General features: G+C 49.1%; 2 non-coding genes and 1 pseudogene across 2 annotated transcripts; all 3 read right to left on the reverse strand.

Moving 5' to 3' along the window:
* Nucleotides 1–5,413: 5,413 nt before the first annotated feature.
* Nucleotides 5,414–5,515, reverse strand: LOC142726911 (U2 spliceosomal RNA; annotated as a pseudogene).
* Nucleotides 5,516–6,789: 1,274 nt separating this feature from the next.
* LOC142726937 (U2 spliceosomal RNA) lies at nucleotides 6,790–6,980 on the reverse strand. Its single transcript, XR_012877145.1, has one exon. It is a non-coding gene; the product is annotated as a U2 spliceosomal RNA (small nuclear RNA).
* A 1,274-nt stretch (nucleotides 6,981–8,254) lies between these two features.
* Nucleotides 8,255–8,442, reverse strand: LOC142726897 (U2 spliceosomal RNA). Its single transcript, XR_012877124.1, has one exon. It is a non-coding gene; the product is annotated as a U2 spliceosomal RNA (small nuclear RNA).
* Nucleotides 8,443–13,633: the final 5,191 nt, after the last annotated feature.

The raw sequence follows: 13,633 nt of genomic DNA on the forward strand, positions 1-13,633 counted from the left end.
CATGCTACACTAACATTCTTGCATTCACTAAAGCCAAACAACAAAGCATTACAGACAAGTGATGGGATAGGGGAGTGGGTAGGAGGGGATAGGGAAGGGGGAAATCACAGGCCCGAAGCTTTATTGAAAGACAACACACAAGAAGGGAGAGTGGGGGGAAGGGGAGTATCAGTCCTCTTCCTCATCGACGTCCGGGCTGTCCCAGGTGGAATAGTCTCTGAGCAGGCTGTGGATCAGCCTGCGGCAGTCCTGGACGGACACACTCTCTCTCCGCAAAATCAGACGGTTCCTGGCAAACCATATAGCGTCCTTAAAGCAGTTCATAAGGCGCCAGGCTTCCTGGATTGCTCCATCCGTGGTATTCCCAGGAAATAGTCCATAAAGTACCGAGCGGTACGACAGTCTGTTCCTGGGTACTGAGTCCTTGAGTTCATGTTCCAAGGCTTTCAACAGACCCTGTGCAAAGGGGCACTGCCAGAAAATGTGCAAAGATGTTTCCTCCGTGAAGGGGCACCTGGGGCAGTACCGGGTCTTGCACAGGTTGCGGGCATGCATGAATGACCTGAGAGGCAGTCCTCCCTGGATGGCCATCCATGAAATGTCCTTGTGCCCGTTGGTCAACCTGCCAGATGACACGTTAGTCCAAACAGTCTCCAACGTGTCGGCATGAAGCCCTGGAACAGACTCCAGTGAGTCCTTTGCTCTGATGTGCTTGTGGATCGTCTTAGGTTTCCACAAGTCGGGCTTAAGACCCTCCAGTTGATGCTCCCTCACGAACCGGACGACATCTCCGTAGAACCAGGGAGCGTGCCAGTTGTAAGGGAAGGAGCTGTCCCACTTGTCCCAGCCAAAACCTCGCCAGAGGGGAAGGAGGAAGTAGCGGGACATGGCCTTGCCCGCAGAGCCGTTTGCTGTCCTCAGAGTCCTACGAACACAGTCACATACAAAAGCGATCCGCAGCAGAGTGGGAATGTCGGGTATACCCTTCCCACCTTTGCGGGGCTCCTTGTACATAACAGTCCGCTTTACTCTGTCCATTTTCGAGCCCCAGATGAAGCGAAACACAGTCCTGGTAATGGCCCTCGAGACGGTGGCAAGAGGGGGCCATGCCTGTGCAGTGTATTGTAGCACAGGCAAGACTTCGTTACGCAGGACCATTGCTTTGCCCTCAATAGTGAGTTGTCTGAGGCTCCACAGTCCGATCCTTTGGTTGACTTTGGCCAAGCGTTCTTCCCACGACTTTAGGGCTGCACCTTCCTTACCGAACCAGACTCCCAGAATTTTGATGAAGTCCGGCTTGATAGTAAACGGGAGGGAGGCAGGAGAAGGCAGGTACCACTTTCCGAAGAGCATGGCTTCCGACTTCCCGCAGTTGACTTTTGCCCCTGAAGCGCGTCCGAACTCCTCACAGGTCTGGACGAGTGCAGTCACCGAACTCTGGTCAGCGCAGAAGACGGTCACGTCGTCCATGTACAGCGAGCATTTGACCTCGAAGTGTCCTGGACCTGGTGCGGTGATCCCTCTGATCTCTCCATTCTGCCGGATAGCCTCTGCGAAGAGCTCTATAACACAAACAAAAAGGAGAGGTGAAAGAGGACAGCCTTGTCTAACCCCCGACGATACAGGAAAGGGGTCAGTCTTCCAGCCGTTCACCAGCACCGAGCTGTAAATGTCGCAATACATCAGGTTAACATACAAACAGAACAACCTGCCAAGCCGCAGCCTACGCAGAGCCTTACCCATGAATTCGTGAGAGACCCGGTCAAAAGCCTTCTCCTGATCCAGACTGACCAGGGCCGCGTGTGTACGGCGGCTTTGCATGTAATGCACCGTGTCCCTCACCAGGGCAAGACTGTCGGCCACCCTACGGCCAGGAATGCCGCAGGTTTGGTCCGATCCGATGATCTGTCCGATGACAACCTTCAGTCTGTTGGCCAATACTTTGGCGAGGATCTTGTAGTCCACGTTCAGGAGAGAGATGGGACGCCAGTTTTTCAGGTCACATCTCTCCCCCTTCCGCTTATACAAGATCGTGATCATGCCTTCTCTCAAGGACGGTGGCATTCTACCCTCCACCACCATCTCCTCATAGAGCTCCAGCAGGTCCGGACTGATCAAGTCCCCCAGCGCTACATAGAGCTCTGCTGGGAGACCATCACTGCCCGGGGTCCTGCCGGGTCTGAAGGATTTAGCGGCAGAGAGCAGTTCCTCCACCGTCAGGGGTACATCCATAGCCTCCGTACCTGCAGGATCAAGATGATTAGTGATACCTGACAGGAATTTATCGGCGGCTTCGGGGTCAGTGGTTTTCCGGGAGTAGAGGCTTCGGTAGTAGTCTGTGACGACTCCCATCACCTCCTTCTTCCCAGAATGCATGTTTCCGGTCTCATCTCGAAGTTCCTTCAGGGGCGTGTGGCCGGCATGGAGTTTCCTGAAAAAGAACGAGTTACATTTCTCACCCTTCTCCAGGTTCTCCACCTTGGAACGAAAGACAATTCGCTTGGATTCCTCCTCAAAGTGCCTTTTCAGGCCCTTTTTGGCTTCCTCCAGCTCCTTCCTGACGTCCCAGCCGCATTGAAGGAGGTCTTGCAGGGATCGCAGCTGACGCTGCATCTCTCTGAAGTCTCTCTTCCTCTCACACGCCTGTTGACGACTTTTTGCCTGAAAGAAACAACGAAATTCAACTTTAACATATTCCCACCAGTCACAGGTTTTGTCAAAGAAAACTTTATCATTCCTCCAAACAATATAGGCGTCTCTAAGTTCCGCCAGTACCTCCTCTCTTTCCAGCAGGGCACAATTCAGCTTCCAGGAGCCAGGGCCGGGAGGAAAACCGTGGCCGATGGCACCCTGGAAGAGAATGGCCCTGTGGTCAGAGAAGAAGCAGGGGACCATGGAGTGCCCATGCTGCTTGACTGCCCGGGAGGTGAACACAAAGTCAATCCGAGAACGAAGTGAGCCATCGGGTCGGCTCCATGAATAGTTCACAGAGCCAATCCCCATGGAGCCCACAACGTCCTGCAAGGATGCTTCGGTTACCATCTCGATAAGCAGTTTGGAACTGACATCCAGTTTGATTGAAGTGCCGGAACTTCGTCCATCCTCTTCGATGGGGCAGTTGAAGTCCCCGGCCATCACCACTGCCCTAGTGGTGGCGAGCTGGGTCCGCAGGGTCTGGAATAGTTCCAGGCGCTCAGCCTTCATAGGGGGAGCGTACACGTTGATGAGCCTAATCGGCTCTCCTGCCCAGGAACCGTCTACGACCAACAAGCGGCCGCAGGCGAGCTCCTGGACAGAGTCAACAGTAAATACGCTTCCCCTAATCAGGATGGCAACCCCTGCAGACTTACAGTCGCCCCCACCAGACCAGTAGGACGGGCCATGGGTCCACTGCCTGGCCAGATGATGGTATGACCTGGAAGAGGGGAGAGTACATTCCTGCAGCATAAATACATCACTCGACTGCTTGGAAAGAAAAGTTAGCACCATCTGACATCTAGTCCTATCTCTAACACTCCTCACATTGAGGCTAAAGATGTTAAGTTTAGCAGCCATGGGGGAGAATAAAGAAGGTTAGTGCAAACGATACACCTTAGTTACCAGTCCGGTCGGGCGGATCCTCCTCTCCTGGCGGGTCCGAAAGATCCAGCAGGCCCTCTGACAAAAACTGTTCCAGGATTGTAGCCACCTGGATGTCTGTTGTGAAGTCGATGACCTCAGGTTCAGACACGAGTTCCTCCACCATCTGCTCCATTTCCTCCTGCTGCGCAAGGGAATCTTCGCAGATTTCCACGACTTGTCGCTTTGAGGACTCAGCAGCTGGGCTGTCCCTCACCTTTCTCTTCCTCTGGATGGCACCTGAGGAGACAAGAGGGGGAAAATCCTCCAGGGAGAGGACTCCAGCAGCTGGAGGGGAAGATGTTAGTGCTGCTGGAGCTGGTGAGAAGGGAGGCTGGGTTGGGAGGGGTGCAGGTGACAGGACCACTGAGATGGGTGGGTAGGAGAAGGTGAGAGCCTCAGTGGGGGTGACAGGGGTTGGGGACGGGGGGGTGGGGAGGGCCGGGCGAGGGAGGGTGGGAAGGGTAGGGCGAGGGGGGGCCGGGAGACGGGGGGGAGGGACTGTCGTCTTCTTACCATCCTTCTTATTCCCGGTCTTCTGCGCCGCTGGAGCTCTGGCTGGGGCGGGGTTCCCTCTGGCCGGAGCTTTCGCCGCTACAGTTGCCCAGGATCGATCCCTCTTCGGGCAGTCCTTGTAGGAGTGGGCTGCTTGTCCGCAGAGGTTGCACATTGTCCGTTTCGGGCAGTCTTTGGTCTCGTGTCCTGTTACCCGGCAGTTCTTGCAGGCGTCCTCCTTGCAGTCCTTCACCGAATGACCCTTCTTGCTGCATCTCCTGCAGATCTGCGGCATGTCCGGGTAGTAGATGAGGCCGTAGGAGTTGCCCAGCGAGAATGACTGGGGCAGGTGTTGGAGGCCGTCTTCCGCGCTGGAATCCTTGTTCAGTCGGACGATTACCGACCACTTGCCAGTCCAGAAGCCGAGTCCGTTCAGGATGTGGGTGGGTTCCCTCACCACTGTGCAGAACCGCTTCAGGAGCGTGGTGATGTCTTTGCCGGGGGTGTGTGGGTTCCGCATTGAGACCGTCACCCGCCTTTCCTCTCTTTGGACAGGGCAGTTGCCCACAAAGCGAGAGAAAGGGGATTCAGGCCTCGCCGCTTTCACCATCTCCCAGTACCTTCTGCAGATGTTGATCGAAGCGAAGGTCACGAAGAACATCCCGGTCATGAAGGCCTGGATGCTGATGGTCTCCGGCTTAGCGAAGCCCTGGTCCAGGAGCATCTTCTGGCAGAACACTTCTTCCGTCATGTCCGGCACTCTCCCGTCCACCTCCTTCAGCTTCAGGGCCACCGTCTGCTTCATCCAGGGCTCCAGGGTTGGAGCAGCCTGGTTCGGCTTCCTGGTGGCCTGTTCGCTTGAGGAGGCTTCAGGAGGAGATGTCCTGGCCTGGACCGGCTCACCTGGTCCATCAGCCTTCTTCTTCTGGGTGGCAGGGTTGCTGGTTGAGGCCATGGCTTCTTCCAGCTGTTCCTGTCGCTTGGGGAGGGTCTTCGATAGCTCTTTCCCGAAGGGGGGCGGAGCTATGCAAATCTTCTCCTTGCTGGCCGAGGTTCTTCCACGAAATTTCTTCCGCAGCGGTTCCTCGTCGAGCTTCTTCTGCGGCCGAGCTTCTTCAAAGATCCCCTTCAGCAGCGGCTCTTCTCCGAAGGTCTCTGTCGCAGTTCTCCTTCTTCCCGGCAGCGATCTCCCGGAGCTTCTTCCCCGATGGCGGCTTCTCCCTTCTGGATCGTCGTCTTCGCTGGTTCTTCTCCGCAGTTCGTCGCCGGCTTCGTCTGGAACGCTCTTGGATCGCTAAGCTAGTGTTTATAGCCCCCAGTGGTTCTCCGAGCTATCTATCCTTACAAGGACTGATAAGAACAGATACTACACTTGATCTTAGCCAAAAGGCCGAGAAGCGATAACCCGAATGGGCCGGCCGTTGACCGAGCCTGCCTAATACTGCTGTTCACCCCTTGCAGCGATTGATTCAGCCTACTCCTAGGCAATTCCATGGGGCCCTGCAGGCTCACACACATTTACAGCTACTAAGCGGGAGGGAGGTGAATAAAGGCCGGAGAGGAAGCTACACAGGATTTGCTTCTTTTGCTTGCACCACAATGCAGTGCTGAAAGAGGAGGAATCTACATAAAAACGCCTTCTTGGCAACGCCCAAATGCCCTCCTGCCGTGCAAATACTGGCGGCGGCAGCAGTAGCAGTAAGTGCATGCCCACTGCCACCCCTTCTCCTTTCACACCTTGTATCAGCTTTAATCCAGTCAGGTGCTGCCTGCTGAGCAGCACTGACCAACACTGCCTGGGCCCAGGCTTTTATCTCTGAGGCCCCATTATGATGTCAGAAAGCTGGCTCTGGAATCCTGAGGGCTCCACTATGACACGTGCAAAGTTCCGTCTGAACTTTATATAAGACGGTGAGGCTCAGTCAGTCACTCAGTGTTGCCTGAGAGGGCAACACTGCAACAGCCGGCCGCCAGGCTGTCTTTTTTTTGCACAGCTAGTTGCCTCCAGGAGGCCACAAGAGGGAGACAAGGGACTGCAAAATGGAAAATAGGCATCCACCAACTTTACAGACAACTTGTTCTCCTTGCTCCTACAACCTCCATCCTTGCACAGTTTGTTATTCTTCCAGGTAACAAAGTAACAAATCCAAATTGCTGCTCTCTTTGTAGGCAAGCAAGGCTTTGTTGCAACTGCAATTCTTACTTCTTCTTGAAATGTAGGGACGACAGTACATTCCATCACATCCATCTAGTGTACACAGGTAGGTCCATTGTGGCGGGTAGGCGGCTGGCTGCTTTAATGGCTGTTTGCTGTTCCCCTACTCCACTATTTGACTGTGGTGCTGCATCAATCAGTGGCTGGCTCAGGTGCAGCTCTTTAACTTACCTAGGAGGGAGGGCGGAGAGAAGACAAGGAAGGTGAATGAGCTGTTCCAATGTGAAATGCCGGAAACACAGAAACACAGAAGACACACACACACACACACAACAAGAGGTGGCAATGTATTAATTAATTGCATTTAATAAATGAGCTCATTATCACACATGACTGTACAAATGCATTGTCCAACAGGTGTTGAAATAATGGGATTAAAAGGGGAGATCCCTTCAGAAAGACAGAAACAATGGCAAAGAGAAAAAACACTTTTGGAATCTGCTTTTAGTCAACACATAAGGAAAGGGTGCACCGGTCCTGGAAATACTGCAATACCAGGTCAATGCGTGGAGTGGACAGAGCAAGCTCTATTTCCATCTCCCTGTTCTAAAAATCCATTTAATATATGGTCCCCAGATAGGGGACGTATCAGATATTAAACTGATAAGAACAGATACTACACTTGATCTTAGCCAAAAGGCCGAGAAGCGATAACCCGAATGGGCCGGCCGTTGACCGAGCCTGCCTAATACTGCTGTTCACCCCTTGCAGCGATTGATTCAGCCTACTCCTAGGCAATTCCATGGGGCCCTGCAGGCTCACACACATTTACAGCTACTAAGCGGGAGGGAGGTGAATAAAGGCCGGAGAGGAAGCTACACAGGATTTGCTTCTTTTGCTTGCACCACAATGCAGTGCTGAAAGAGGAGGAATCTACATAAAAACGCCTTCTTGGCAACGCCCAAATGCCCTCCTGCCGTGCAAATACTGGCGGCGGCAGCAGTAGCAGTAAGTGCATGCCCACTGCCACCCCTTCTCCTTTCACACCTTGTATCAGCTTTAATCCAGTCAGGTGCTGCCTGCTGAGCAGCACTGACCAACACTGCCTGGGCCCAGGCTTTTATCTCTGAGGCCCCATTATGATGTCAGAAAGCTGGCTCTGGAATCCTGAGGGCTCCACTATGACACGTGCAAAGTTCCGTCTGAACTTTATATAAGACGGTGAGGCTCAGTCAGTCACTCAGTGTTGCCTGAGAGGGCAACACTGCAACAGCCGGCCGCCAGGCTGTCTTTTTTTTGCACAGCTAGTTGCCTCCAGGAGGCCACAAGAGGGAGACAAGGGACTGCAAAATGGAAAATAGGCATCCACCAACTTTACAGACAACTTGTTCTCCTTGCTCCTACAACCTCCATCCTTGCACAGTTTGTTATTCTTCCAGGTAACAAAGTAACAAATCCAAATTGCTGCTCTCTTTGTAGGCAAGCAAGGCTTTGTTGCAACTGCAATTCTTACTTCTTCTTGAAATGTAGGGACGACAGTACATTCCATCACATCCATCTAGTGTACACAGGTAGGTCCATTGTGGCGGGTAGGCGGCTGGCTGCTTTAATGGCTGTTTGCTGTTCCCCTACTCCACTATTTGACTGTGGTGCTGCATCAATCAGTGGCTGGCTCAGGTGCAGCTCTTTAACTTACCTAGGAGGGAGGGCGGAGAGAAGACAAGGAAGGTGAATGAGCTGTTCCAATGTGAAATGCCGGAAACACAGAAACACAGAAGACACACACACACACACACAACAAGAGGTGGCAATGTATTAATTAATTGCATTTAATAAATGAGCTCATTATCACACATGACTGTACAAATGCATTGTCCAACAGGTGTTGAAATAATGGGATTAAAAGGGGAGATCCCTTCAGAAAGACAGAAACAATGGCAAAGAGAAAAAACACTTTTGGAATCTGCTTTTAGTCAACACATAAGGAAAGGGTGCACCGGTCCTGGAAATACTGCAATACCAGGTCAATGCGTGGAGTGGACAGAGCAAGCTCTATTTCCATCTCCCTGTTCTAAAAATCCATTTAATATATGGTCCCCAGATAGGGGACGTATCAGATATTAAACTGATAAGAACAGATTTTTTTTTTAAGTTGGCTACCCCTTTTCAGGGGTGTCAATGATTTATTTCATGATAAAAAATACAGTTTACAATAAAACCAACTTTTGTACAAATGAATAACAATAAAATCAATATTTCATTGCATTACATTACATAAAAGGGACATGGTGGCAAATCTTTATATGTTGGAGTTCCATTCTTTCACAAACCATTTATTAAGAAGGGTGGCATTTCTTTTTTTGTCTAATAAATAATAAATGTACATTTCGCTAAAACAAAGACCTAAAACATCATCAGTAGATAAAACATCGTGCTTAAAAATCAGGATGTTCCTGGCCTTCCATAGAGCTTCTTTGGCGCAATTCATCGTCTTCCACGCTATTATCTTTTGGCTCGCGGTTGGGCATCCAAATAGTCCATATAAAATATCTTCATAATTCAAGTCTTTCAGGTCTGCCATCTTTACCAAAAGAGGGAATATTTTTTTCCAAAATTTCTTCGCAAAATCACACGTCCAAAAAATGTGTCGAATCGTTTCCTCGGCCTGGCAGCCTTCCCTCGGGCAGACGGCAGACCTCGCGAGCCTCCTTCTGTATTGGAATGCCCGGCATGGAAGACATTGATGAATGCAGCTCCAGGCCAGGTCCATCTGTGTATTAAAAAGATAAAACACATTAATAATTTTGAAGATAAAAGCACTTCGTTCCTCATTAAAATTCTCAATCCTGCTGACCGTCTCACTTTCTCTTAGGTCTTTAATTAATTTTTTACTATTTTTCAGCTCATTTACATTTTTTCCCTTCAGGTTGAATAAGGTCACTATCTTTTCTAAAATCACATAGTTTATTGAGAGTTTAAAAGCGTAAGGTGAGGATAAAACAATGTTGAACCACCCAAACCTTCGCATTAAAAACCCTGTATTAAAACGTAAAAAATAGGACCAATAATGTTCTTTAAAAAGGGAATTAAAACAGAAACTGAAGAACTTGATTAAAAGAAACCTGTTAAAATTCGGAAAATCTTTGCCACCCTTCGGTTTGGATTTCATCACAATCTCTCTTTTAAGTTTCTCCATTCTGGAACTCCAAAAGAAGGTAAAACATGCTTTAGTAATTTTTTGCAATAAAACCGTGGGGGGAGGGAAAACCATACTGAGATATAAAAGCAGGGGTAAAATGACCATTTTAATAATTAAAACTTTTCCCTCCATGGTAAGTTTTCTCATGTTCCACATACATATTTTTTGATTTACCTTCTGCGCCACCATGTCCCAACTGATAAAACCATTATCGCACTCACTGAAGGAGACACCTAAAATCGTAATATTATCTGACACAGGGACGGGTATGTCTCTAAAAGCCATGCTTCCTATATTTAAAATATTACTTTTGTCGAAGTTCACCTTAAAACCGGAAGCACAGCAATAAAACTCAATTTGTCTGAGGGTTCTCTGAAGCGACAGGGTGTCCCTGCAAAAAACCGCTACATCGTCCATGTACCCCACTGCTTTAGCCTCTACGCCGCCACCCCCGGGCAGGGGGACTCCACGTATTAACTTATCGCGGCGAATTGTACACAGTAGAGGCTCTAATGCGCAAATAAAAAGCAGTGGGGACAAGGGACACCCCTGCTTCACCCCTGAGTCTAAAATCACGTCCTGTGTCTTAAAACCATTCACTAAAATTTTGCTTGTGCAATCTTTATAAAAGGCTTTAAGTGATAATAAAAATCCTTCAGGTATACCCATACGCTCTAAAACCTTAAAAAGATAAAAATGAGAGACACGGTCGAACGCCTTCTCGAAGTCTATAGATAAAATGGCTAATTTACCTCTTCTAGACCTCGTGTCCTCAATCACATCTTTTACCAGGTTAAGATTATCCCAGATGCTGCGGCCTGGCACCCCACACACCTGGTTAGAGTGTACAATGTGGGGTATTATGGCTTTTAATCTATTTGCGCACACTTTTGCCATTATTTTATAGTCGCTATTCAGAAGGGTTATTGGTCTCCAGTTCTTCAAAACTGCGATGTCACCTTTCTTATGTAGCAGGGAGACCTCACCCTTCCGCCAGGACTTAGGCAGCATCTTGGAATTAAAAACTTCATAAAAAAGGCTAAAAAGATCCTCTTTTAAAATGTCATAAAATTTGACATAAAACTCACTGGGTATACCGTCCGGTCCGGGAACTTTTCCGGCTTTAAAACTCTTTACCGTTTCTAAAACCTCCTGCTCCGTCAGCTCCTGTAATAAAAAATTCTGGGAGACAGGGTCTAAAACAGTAGTAATCTCCTTCAGTGAGTCACGCATAAAATTATGATCCACAGTTTTAACACTAAAAAGGTCAGCATAAAACTCATGAACTTTACTTAAAATACCCTGTACATCTGACACACCTTCAATATTTTTAATAATAGCCTTTTTATTGTTAATTTTTTTAAAAAAGTACCTGGAGCAGGTCTCATTCTCCTCCACATGCTGAATTTTGGAACGAAAAATGATTTCTTTGCCTTTCTGCTCCAGGCACTGAGCTATTTCTTTTTTTAAATTAGTGATGTCAGTTTTAACGTCAATTTCATTATCTCTCATCTTGTACAGGGTCTGCAGACGGGTGCTGAGAATTTTAAAAAAAGCATGTTTTTCTCTGGCTTTCGCCACGCTCTTTTTAATAAAAAATTCCTTTATTCTTTTTTTCATTTTCTCCCACCATGCACTGATGGGAGTACGCATGTCTCTCCCCCGCCTGCATTTTTGGTAAAATTCAATAAAATCAGTAAAAACCTGTGGATCATCTAAAAGGGAAACATTTAACTTCCAGGACTTCTTACACACCGGTTTATTAAAATCACGCTTTACATAAAATGATAAAAGCTTGTGATCTGAGAAAACATTAGTTAAAACTTCACAATTAAAAGGCAGTACATTCTCATTACAAAAAATAAAATCTATCCTGGAGCTACAGGTGGCGTTGCTCCAGGTAACGCCGGCTTCCTCTGGGCTGCTCCTATTACATTCTTTGTACAAATCTGTTAATTTAAAATCATTTACAATATCTTTGAGCAGTCCAGAGGTCTTATCGTAATTCCTACTTGTAGTACTGGTAAGCCGGCGTTCCCCCCTCAGGATACAGTTAAAATCACCTGCGAGGATAAAAGGCTCAGTTGTATTAATAAAAAGAGGTAACATTTCTAGCATCTCTGCTCTCTCATTTTTGTCAGGTGAGCCGTAAAAATTTAAAAACTGCCATTTTACGCCGTCAATAAAAGCTTTAACCAATAAAATACGTCCTGGAAGAATCTCTTGAATAAAATCAATAAAAACGTTTCCCTTAAAAAGAATGGCGACCCCTGCTGATCTGGACTCGTTAGATCCAGACCAGACTGATGGACCATACTTCCAATCCTCTTTGTATTTATGGTACTTCATTGCATGGGGAATGCCGCACTCCTGCAGGAAAAAAACAGAGGCTGCCAGGCCAGATAAAAAACTGAAGAGAGCAACCCTTCTGACTTTGGACTTGGCGCCCCTCACGTTGAGGGAGATCCCCTTTATTTCAGACATCGTGGAGTTTTAATTGTGTTAGTCTTGATTTTAAAAAATAAATAATCGTGTTACTTAAAATCAGACTTGGCCTCCACCAGCAATACCAGAAATCTCGCTTGAACTCATCTCCCCGCCCTCGTCTGACTCTAGCGAGAAAGGGGATGATTCAGGAGAGGAACTACCTTCCGTGAGCGTCGAGCCAACAGCCCTCATCTCGTATACAGGGAGTCCAGATTCACACAGCCTTACCTGGGTCTCTAACGGCTGACCATATAGGTCTGTATCGGGTGGGTCCCCCAAGGGCCCCGCCGCTCCCCCCTGAGGCCGTGCAGGCCGTGCAGGCCATTCTAGAGGGGGAGGTTGCGCACATGGCGGGGTGTCGGTTGGCTCGGGGGGAACAGTGCCCACCCTCCTCACCAGTAACGACGAGGGGGCGGTTCTAGGAGGAGCCTCACTTTGCTTTACGGACGTATCCATTTGCTCCTCCCCTGTCACCCCCCTACCGGCACGCTCCTGTTTACCCTTTTTACGGGGACCCACTTTCAGCCAACCTTCCTCTTCAGACTCCGTATCTAGAGACCCAGGATTGGGAGCAGGCCCGGCATCCACTGAGCAACCAGCACTCTGGGATGCCTCAGTTATCTCACTGGCCTGCCCCTTCTCAGCCTTACGTTTGGCTTGGCGTTTTTCCTTCGCACTGGACTCCCTTCTCTCCTCTGAGGCTGTTGGCTGTGAGGTACCTGCTTTGGCTCCAACAGACCGTACCCTTGAAGCCCAGGTACCCCGCTGCTCCTTTGCAGCACTGGCTTGTTCCTCTCCCTGAGGGCGGGGCTGGTCCGCTGGTGGAGCACGTGGGGGCGCCCCGGGTTGCTCTTCTTCTCCGCTTCGGTACCTATGAGGACAAGAAAAATACAAGTGACCAGTTTTTTGACAAAAGTTGCATTTTTTTTCTTCTGTGCACTCCCTTATATTGTGCTCTTTGCTTCCACAGTTTCTGCAGGTGACATCGCAGTTAAAACTGGTATGTCCATAGGTACCACAAGCCCTGCAGAAGTTTGGCATCCCTGAGAAGTAGAGGTCGCCATTCACATTTCCAATTTTAAAACGAGCCGGTGGTAATCTCGTTTCTTGGGTGGAGGGGTCCTTAATCAGCGTAACTAAAAACTTCCATTTGGCGGTCCACACTCCACACTCGTTCATCACTTTCCCCAGGAGTTTGACATTTTTGAAGTAGGCAGCTAGAAATGCTGCCACTTCCATATCTCTCACATATGGGGAATACATTTTAATCACCACGAGTTTGGTTATTTCAAATTCATGCTCTACTACCTTGACTCCCGCTGCTACGAGTTCACCTTGTTTCCTCTCAGCTCGGTCCATAGCATCACGGAGTATTCCTTCTCCCATGAAGGTGACATCGTAGATTCCTCGCTTCGGGTAGTCCTGGATAGCCAAGAGCTCGTTCTTGTGGACCGCCAGCAGATCTTCCAAAATGGCGTGGACTAAAAATTTAATACCACGGGGACCGCCTCCACCCTCTGCCACGATAAATCGTGCAGAATTCTTAAGCCGGGCGTACACCGGCACCGCATCGGGTTCGCCTGCCATTAGCGTGGCCAGGTCGAACCGCACAGCTTTCGCTGCGCCCCTTGTCTTACGGAGACCAAGGGGCTGGGGGGGATCGCAACTCGTTGCTCAGG

The sequence above is a fragment of the Rhinoderma darwinii genome, unplaced genomic scaffold, assembly GCF_050947455.1.
Source record: "Rhinoderma darwinii isolate aRhiDar2 unplaced genomic scaffold, aRhiDar2.hap1 Scaffold_643, whole genome shotgun sequence".
NCBI lineage: Eukaryota > Metazoa > Chordata > Amphibia > Anura > Rhinodermatidae > Rhinoderma > Rhinoderma darwinii.